We start from the raw sequence: 9,970 nt of genomic DNA on the forward strand, positions 1-9,970 counted from the left end.
CTTACTTCATTTTAATACAGTTTTTTTCAGTCGCTTTAGTACAATTCTCAGATCAGAATTGAAGTTTGCAAATACGTGTGTGCATTTCTCAAAACTATTTGTACAAACAGCAAAACACTATGGATTTCTTGCAAAAGCCTGTAACTTGCTCAAAATCTTTAGTTCATCTCTCAAAACTAAGTCTTTATGTCATTGAACATGTCAGTGCCATCAGAATTTCAAGTCCTTGTGTCATTGTCTATGAACAAAACAGTCAAATTACTTAGTCATGTCGTCAATATAACTGTGTAATTTAGAGCAGTGTTTTTCAACCAGTGTCCCGCGGCACACTAATGTGCCGTGGGAGATGGTCAAGTGTGCCGTGGGAAATTGTCCTCATTACCTGATTTAACAACATTTTCCATCTCCAGGATTTCAGCTCTTTGCTCATCCAAACAGATCCTTATAAAACACTAAGAAATTAGCTATATGAAAGATCATAAAATACTTTTTTCTTTGTGTTTATTTTATTCTATTAAAAACATTTTGATAAGAATGACGGTACCGCGATTTAGCAGCATCTAAAGCCGTTTTCTTAAAAGTCCCGCCCCTTTAACTGTCTCCACCAATCATTCTTGGATTCTTAATCACATGTCATCAGTCTGACCAATCATGGTTAAAGTCTTCACCTCCTTGCACTGAATTCTGCTGATAAAGTCGCTCAGTTCTAACAAAAATACAAGCTAAAGCTCATATTTAGCTGTGTAACTTTCCACAGAATCCGGTGTCAGACCGTGGAACAAGTGAAGAAAACCATGAAGCTCAGAGACGCTAGTCTTTCTGCGTTCGGCTGATTATTTAACTACATCTCCCATGATGCATTGGGTTAAAAGTGACAGCGTGAGCGTGTCGGCGCACAACCAGTTTCTCCTCTTAACGTCTTGAAACAACAGGGAACACAAATCAAAAAGTTTTTAAATTTTGTCTTTTGTTTTTAAAGCTCCGCAGAATCCCCAAAATCTCAGGCAATCAACACAGAATGAGAGCAGCATCACTCTGCAGTGGAACAAAGTGAACAACGTCAACTTTATTCTTCAGCTTGATGGCACAGAAACCAGCATCACTGCCACAGATGGAGATGGACCAGTAACTTACACATTCTCATCCCTGACGGCTCAGACTAAATACACGGTTATTCTCTTCTCTGTGTTTGAGAACGTCAGAAGCAGCGGACAAAAACTCACAGTGGTCACTGGTAAGAATATAAAGCATCACATTACAACTGTTTCATCTTCTAAATGTATCCTTTTGAAATATCAATGCGATTTTTTTTAATATATTAAAAGAATGAGGTTTTGTAATCTGCTAGAGACATCGCCATCTTCCTTTCTGTTTCAGCTCCTCCAAATGCCAAAAACTGTAAAGCATCAGGACAGAATGATACGAGCATCACTCTGCAGTGGGATAAAGTGAACACCAATGTCAGCTTTGTTCTTCAGTTTAACGGCACAGAGACAAACATCAGTGCTCCAGCTGGAGATGCAGTGATCCACCACACCGTCTCATCTCTCACTGCTGGAACTAAATACACATTCACTCTGTTCTCTGTGTTTGAGAACGTCAGAAGTACTGGAGTGAACATCACAGCAGCAACCGGTATGATTTTTAACTTTTTTAGCTTTATAACATGCTAAGAATATACATATTTACTTTAAATAATTCTTTGAAATAATACTATCCCCTTTCTAAACACAAAAAGAGCAAAGTATATTTTGTTTTGTAAAACCCTCTACCAGAGTTGTTTGTAATCAGAATATTTTAAAGTTGGATATTGTGCGATGTCATTGAAGTTGTAACTTGTTTTTTTATTTCTTCACTGCTTTACAAAAAAACATCCTCAACAACCAAAGGATCTTGTAAGTCAACTATTAATTGTAACATTTCTTTTTACTGTGTACCTCTTTTAAACTATTTTTGACTTAAAAATATCTTTTATGTTTGTGAATCAGACTACGTAGTTGGACTGGACATGGAACTTGAATCTGTTGGTGAGATGACTGAAGCTGAAATGCAGAGCGTCATTGAAGAGGTAACACTCCTACTTTTCTTAAAACAGCAAACAACAGATCTCAATAGACATACATTTACATATTTTATGTCACTTTATGCACTATTAATATTCAAATTGTGTGTCCATTTGTGTGTTTTTTTGTGTAGTTTCTGCAAACATATGGATTTTCACCAAATTCATTGTCTGTAAAAGTCAAATCTGTCCAACCGTGAGACAAGAGGAGGAGCTTTTTCTTTGAAGACAACAAAACCTGGAGAGTGTATGGAACACACTATGAGTGTATAAGTCTTATAATGTCTATTTAGATACTGGTGCATGGTGTGATAAAGCTTGTATGTATTTGAAGAGTTTAATCAAGCTCAGATAATACTTTTTCCACCATGAGAGGGTGAGAAGACCATGTATGGATGTTGGAAAGATAAACTTTTTTACTTTGATCTAACTTAATTATTTGCTTCACTTAATATAAATCAATTCTTTTTAGGTAAGTCAGTTTAAAAATAACACGTAGTTATCAGACAGTTGTTTTACTTTCATTCAATTAAATTCAATCAAGTAGGTGTAACTTTGGTGCTGCTGTTAGATCGGCACCGCAAGGCATTGTGGGATACCATTCCCTTTGCCTGTCTGGATGGATTTGGGTTCAAGTGTGGGTTTTTGACCAAATGTGTTTAGTTGTTTTGCTGTTTTACTGTGTTTTGCCGAGTTATTTTATCCTACTATGCTAAAGTCTCTGCACCATGAGTGAGAGGGAGGGAAAGGATGATGAGTTTATATAGCACCCCCTACTAACAAATGGAATACTGATCATGTTGGAGAATTGGTAAATGAATGCTTAGTTAAAGTCTTTATCATCTCTTTCTTATTATTGTTATAAAAATGCGTAAATCTGCCAGCTCAAACTTAGACATGTGAGAGTTCAAGAATTATTAAAGCCAGAAGCGGCGTTGTATAGCCTGCATACGCAACCCGCCTTCCACGCCCAACTCTAAACACCACCGCCATCCTCACCGCCCTCACCGCCCACCTTTGATCAAAGCTAGTCAAAGCTGCATATGCTAATTATGCTAACTATGCTAATGTGGCTAAAAGTGCTAGCATTGTGATCGGCATGATCAACTCACTCAGAAAAACAAAATTGGATCAGGTATGCTGATGGTATGCTACGTGCACACGCATTAACCCAGAGTTACCAAGTAGAGCGTAATTACGCTAACTCATATCCGGTCTTTTAGAACCGACATACCTCGAGTAAGCAAGTTCAGGCGGATTTCAGCCAGAGTTCAGGGTTAAAGTCAGGGTAGTTTAAACATACTTCCTGGAATACCCCCCCCAGGAGTACAATTTCATTTATGTCTTATTCCTGCACAGCATTTGAGCCACCTAGTATAAAAGAGCTCAATGAATAAATATTGTTTAAAAATGTGAAGTGCTTCAGAAATAAAGTTGATTGAAGCTCTTTTTGTTTGCTTCAACATTAATTTATACCTTTTTAATGATATAAAACCTCCTTATAGCATGATTACATCATTTTTTTTGCAACTTCACAATGTTTTGGTTTGGTTTTAACATTTTTATGTTTTGCATTCACATATAAATTCCTTCCTTATTCCCATAAATGTATTTTTCTTAGCATTTTATTTACTTTATCATTATCCAGTGGATCAGAACTCCTACAAAGCGGCAAGAGTTCGTATAAGCTTTCACTCTGAGTTGTGAGTTTTGGGACTTTTCGCAGAGTGTAAGCCACCACATATTCCCATCATCCCTTTGTTTACACTCTGTCTCGCTAGCTTATAGATGTCACATTTATTTTTACCAGCTATACAGCTGTAAAGTTTTGATTCAGATTCCAGCTCAGACGAGGAAAACAAAGGATCATGGATCTATTTGTATACAATTGAATGCATTGGAGCAGAGCAGGGAGCTTGGGACCTTTTCAGTTCTAGTTTTGTGTAACAACTGCAAGTTTGTTCAAACAGCTTTTTTTTTCTGATCCTGTTTCATTACGATTTGTGAAAGAAAAACTCAAAAATACAGTTTTAATCCTAATTTTTTATTTTGCTCTCCATCTTGAAAAATGCTACAAGAACATATTAAAAATGATCTTTGGATTGACTTTTTAAATACATTTATTCTTCATGTGGGTTTAGTTTTTTTTTTTTTTTTCATGAATGTAAATCTGCTGAATGGTGGAGTTTTAATTACTATCAAATAAAAATGTTTACAAAGACAAATTTAACGCTTTGATCCTTCTTTTTAACTCTTCACAGTTTCATGGTTTGGTTAAACACAAATAACAATATACAAATAACATATAGTATACAAATAACAATGTTCAGTTCAAACCAACTTTAGCTTGACCTAAACAATGTAATATTGTTTATTACATTTGAACCTCCTTAGTAAACACACCCTTCACTCCTCAAAATATACTTTCCAACATAAACACACACACCCTCACAAACACACACATGCTTTTCGCAAGGCAGGTCGGACCTTGGACCATCTGTCCCCTACCCCATCCCTGGTAGGGGGTACTGGCCCCTTGGCAACGGCGGCTGTGTTCCCTGTTTGCTGGTTTCCTGGGCCCGGCAGTCCTCTTTCCACACAGGGAGAGGGATCCCTAAGATTTCTGGCAAGACCAGGAGCCGGGGATCACATCACATCTGAGCCGGGGGTGTCTGTGTCCCTGTGGTGTGGGTTCTGGTCCTTGCCCCTGGGTGCTGGGCCTCGCCAAATTTCTAGCTGTGGCCGAGCCTGGTCGGGCCATGTTTACAACACCTCTTGTGGGCCCCCCTTTTCTACTGGGTGCCCCCCTCCTGGGCGGGGACAGCTGGCCCCTGCCTCGCTCCTTCCTGGACCAACCGTGGGCCGGGTGGGTGACTGCCTGGAGCGCGGCGGGGGTCTCCCTTGGGGGGTCCTGGCTCGTACCTGGGTATATAGGGGGGGGGGGCTGCCCAGAACTCCTGGGTGGTGATGAGGTGCTTGTCTGGGGCTGTGGGCACCCTTCTCGGGAGGGCCCAGCATTGGGCCCTCCCGGCTGCTATCCTGGTTAGGCCAGGTATGCGCTCTCCATTAACCCATTAAAACCAGAAGGCAGAGACAGGTAAGTGAAAGGTAAGTAAGAAGTTTATTTGAGTTCTTGGTTGATCCTGGGGCAGCTGTGGGCTACGTGGTTGTGGCTCTTGATGGGAGGGAGAGAGTTCGTGGCTTGAGTTCTTGGTGGCTGGAGATCTTGTGACTGGAGATCCAGAGGAGCACAGAGATTGTGGCTCACAAAGGCAGGTGGTGTCAGCAATGGAGAGCTGTGGCTTCTGCTGCTCGAGGTGGTATGACTCAGGTGACACTCGTGGCATGAGATGCAAAACCTGAAGTGCAGACGACAAGACAAGGTTAGGTCAGGACGAGAAAGGGGCTAGACGTAGAGAGCTACAGGAGACTAGGCACCATCAGGGTTAACGAACTGGCGACGAATGGTCAAGCTGTAGAATACTTTAGTAGCAGGTGGCTTGATGAGTTCAGTAGTCACAGATGAGATGAAAGGAATGAGCAGCAGAGCCGGGAGGGGGAGGAGTCTGACAGGCCATCATAACAATTTGAGTGTGTGTGTAGATAGGCCCCAACCTTTGAGATTTGTATTATGTCTGAACCTTACCGTAATGATAAACATCCAGTAGCTTTATGCTGCTTCATGGTTTTACCCCCCCCCCCTATGATTCCCCCTCCTATCCCCCCTCTCTAACATCCCTCTCTCTTCTTCCCTTCTTTCCTTTTCCGTCCGGTCCAACTCAAAATATTCTCAAATACAATTAAAATGAATAAAGTCTGGCCTCGATTACAATACAAAAGGGGTTCATTCAGACATACCTCTGGTTTGTCAGAAGACTCATAACCCCTGTTTTTAAAGTAAAATATGTCCAACACAAGAGGCCTTCAGCTGTCATCTGTTTGCCCAGCTGTTGGACAGGACAAGTTAAAAAAAAACAATAATGCTGAACACATCTTTATTGAGACTGAGAGACTTCTAAAACCAAAAGAAGAAGAACAGGAGGACTTGTATACCAGAGTTGCTAAGAATTTTGTTCCTAAGGAGAGACGAATGGACTTCATTTACGAGTAAAGGTTTGACATGTGTGTGTGTGTGCAATGGCAGACTTAGCAGTTTGGGGCCCCAGACGAACAATAAAATGGGGTCCTCTGTAGTGTACATATTAATATTTTTTTTCATCGTTACCTGTTGGGTAAAATGTTGAATAACTTCCTTACTGGTCCACTTTTGGACAATGTCAAGAATCCAAATGTTTTGATAAGAATTTCAAAACTTACATTAAATGTAGATGCAAGAGAAATGTATTTTATATATTATATACACTTTTTTTACATAAACATAATATTTATTAAATACGGTAATTTGTTTTTCGCTCACTTCCTAGTAGGAACAAATGAAGATTTTCTCTCTTTTCGTTAATTTGTCAGGTCTCCACAGGGCAAAAGAAACAGTTTTTTAGAGTTTTTTTTTATTCTGTTTTTCTGTTTTCCAGCAGTTTTGGAAGTTTGGCAACAAGTGTCTTGCTTTCTCTTTGCCTTTTCCTCTTTTCCCAGCCCCTAGGGTCACTTTACTTCATTTTACCACTATTTGATAATTGTTTTAAATCATGTAATCTCTGTCACTGTTGCCAGATAGTTATGGTTTTCCAGCCCAAAATTCATCCAAAGACCACCTGTTTTCATGTCTTCCTGTTTTCCTGCCTCATTAACTCTTAAGTGCAGCTTCATGTCAGATCTGAGCACTAAATAAATGAAACACATGACCAGGCATATAGAAAGGGAGGACATGGAATAAAAATGTTTAAAGCCCTCAGGCTAATATCTGCTTTACAGCTTCCTTGTTTTGATCACTGAGCTTTCTTCTCGTAATCCTTCGACAGCACAAGTTTGCCTGTTGCAATAACAAGGTTTGTGTTTCATTTTTTTCTTTCATTCTTAAGTATCCTGTGTTTATGGGACAAAACTTAAGTATTCTGATCTGCCTTTTAAATTTGACATGCAGACAGGCACTGAACTGGCTGTGATTTAGAAGGAACACAGCTACCATGTTTAATGGAATGTTCTCACGTTTCCAAGAAACACTTTCAAGGATGTTTAACAAAGTTGGCACAAAAAAAACATGCAAAGGATTTGGAACCTGATTTGCTCACGTAGAAGGTTTGCTTGAAGGCATTACTGTCATTTTGAGATCTGACTTGAGGGGAAAGAAAAATCGTTGCTCATTGTTGAATACCAGTAAATGCTGCACAAACAAAAAATGATGCTGGTGGTTGTGCAACCAGGATTTAACGGCACAGAGACAAACATCAGTGCTCCAGCTGGAGATGCAGTGATCCACCACACCGTCTCATCTCTAACTGCTGGAACTAAATACACATTCACTCTGTTCTCTGTGTTTGAGAACGTCAAAAGTACTGGAGTGAACATCACTGCAGCAACAGTTATGATTTTTAACTTTTTAATCTGTAAAACATAGTAAGAATATACATGTTTACTTCAAACAATCCTTTATAATAATACTAGACTCTTTTAAACACAAAAAGAGCAAAGTATGTTTTGTTTTGTAAAACTCTCTACCAGAGTTGTTTGTAATCAGAATATTTTAAAGTTGGATATTGTGTGATGTCATTAAAGTTTTAACTATTGTTTCTTTTTATTTCTTCACTGCTTTACAAAAAAAACATCCTCAACAGCCAAAGGGCCTAGTAAGTCAACTGTTAATGTGAACATTTCTTTTCACTGTGTCCCTCATTTAAACTATTTTTGACTTAATAAGATCTTTTATGTTTGTGAATCAGACTACGTAGTTGGACTGGACATGGAACTTGAATCTGTTGGTGAGATGACTGAAGCTGAAATGCAGAGCGTCATTGAAGAGGTAACACTTCTACTTACTTTTAATAAAAATGCAAACAACAGATCTCAATAGACATACATTTGCACATTGTATATCACTTTATGCACTATTAATATTCAAATTGTGTGTCCATTTGTGTTTTTTTTGTGTAGTTTCTTCAAACATATGGACTTTCACCAAATTTGTTGTCTGTAAAAGTTAAATCTGTCCAACCGTGAGACAAGAGGAGGAGCTTTTTCTTTGAAGACAACAAGAACTGGAGAGCGTATGGAACCAATGCATTTTATAATACTATATATTAGTATATACTAATATAGTACTCATGTTGTTTGCTTCAAGATTTATTTCTACCCTAATGATTTGTAAAACCTCTTTATAGTATGATTACACCGTTTTTTTTGCAACTTCACAATGTCTTTGTTTGGTTTTAACATTTTTATGTATTCAATTTCTATATAAATTCCTTTTAAAAATAACCATTTAGTGTAAAATCTAATCACATAACACACAAAAGAACAACTTTATCACCATAAAGGTTTTTCTTAGCATTTTATTTATGTCTTGATTATCCAGTGGATCAAAAAATATTCCACTATATCTAATGAAGGATTTCTTAGTCTGAATATTAAGATTACTTTTATCCTCCTAAGCCTCACTACAGTCACCTAGATCCAATAAAGTGTTTTCGGTGGTCCTTTAATGCTGTTTTTAGCAACAACAACAAAAACTGTCATTTTCTAGGACATAGTTTCTGCAGAGCTGCAGGAGTTACTAAAGAGTTTCACTCTGAGTTGTGAGTCGTGGGACTTTTCTCAGAGTGTAAGCCAGCACACATATTCCCATCATCACCTTGTTTACACTCTGTCTAGCTTCCAGACGCCACATTTTTTCTTTATACCCCTGAGCTAACTTTACCAGCTATCCAGCTGTAAAGTTTTGATGCAAATGGCAGCTCAGACGAAGAAAACTAAGACATACGTGGATCTATTTGTATACAATTGAATGCATTGGAATGGAGCAGAGCAGGGAGCTTGTGGCCTTTTCAGTGCTAGGTTCAATGTAACAACTGCAAGTTTGTTCAAACTGCTTTTTTCATCTGCTCCTGTTTCGTTACAATTTGTGAAACAAATACTCAGAAATGCAGTTTTAATCTTGATTTTTTATTTTGCCCTCCATCATGAAAAGTGCTAGAAGTACATTTTAAAAACACAATTATTATGGATGACTCTTTAAATACATTTATTCTTCATGTGGGTTTAGGTTTTTTCTTGAATGTAAATCTGCTGAATTGTGGAGTTTTAATTACTTTTAAATAAAAATGTCTTAGAAAGACAAATTTAATATTTTTGTTTTTCATTTTAGCTCTTCACAGTTTCATTGTTTGCTTAGGTTTGAAAAAAAAGAGAAATTATCAAGTTAGCTTCAGTTCTGTGGGCGGCATAAATGCCTGGTTGATGCCAGAGGTCAGATAACAGCCAGACACCTTTCATTTCCATTCACTAATGAAGTTTCTTGTTAAATAAAAAGTAACTAAATTAAAAATACAACAGGAATGAATGATTAAGCTTTTAAATAGAAAACAATAAGACATACGAAAATAATGTAACGCCGTTTTAACAGATAGTTTCAGTTCACCTGCATACTGGTTAGGATTGGTTAGCACTGGTTAGTCCTTTAAAACACTTACTAGAAAGTTTGTTTGCATTATAAGGTCTGCTGCCTCTTGATTGTGTGTGAGGAATGTGCCCTTTGGCTTTTTGTAATTTATGTTTTCTTAGTTGTAATCTTCTGTTTTTGACTTGGTTTCTCACCAGTCACAATTTCGCCTGGTTTCATTTGATTATCATCTGCAGCTGTTCCTATGTAAGTTTATCTTTGCCTTTTTGTCCTTGTTTCACAGTTTGTCCATGTTTAAGTTCGTTTATTGAAGTTTCAGGATCCTTTCATCAATCCTTTTGTAGGTTGGACCCATACACCACCCGTTTGTGACAGTTTGTGTACACTATCCTCAT

General features: G+C 38.1%; 2 long non-coding RNA genes across 2 annotated transcripts; both read left to right on the top strand.

Annotated features, from left to right (window-relative positions):
• The first annotated feature begins 1,808 nt into the window (after positions 1-1,808).
• Positions 1,809-2,286, top strand: LOC144987182 (uncharacterized). The gene is made up of 3 exons (XR_013651053.1): positions 1,809-1,895; positions 1,989-2,068; positions 2,197-2,286. It is a non-coding gene; the product is annotated as an uncharacterized LOC144987182 (long non-coding RNA).
• Positions 2,287-7,853: 5,567 nt separating this feature from the next.
• On the top strand, positions 7,854-9,286 carry LOC110017057 (uncharacterized). Its single transcript, XR_002875226.2, has 2 exons — positions 7,854-7,979; positions 8,111-9,286. It is a non-coding gene; the product is annotated as an uncharacterized LOC110017057 (long non-coding RNA).
• Positions 9,287-9,970: the final 684 nt, after the last annotated feature.

Source organism: Oryzias latipes, chromosome 18, assembly GCF_053564925.1.
Source record: "Oryzias latipes strain Hd-rR chromosome 18, Olatipes_Hd-rR_3.1".
Lineage (NCBI taxonomy): Eukaryota > Metazoa > Chordata > Actinopteri > Beloniformes > Adrianichthyidae > Oryzias > Oryzias latipes.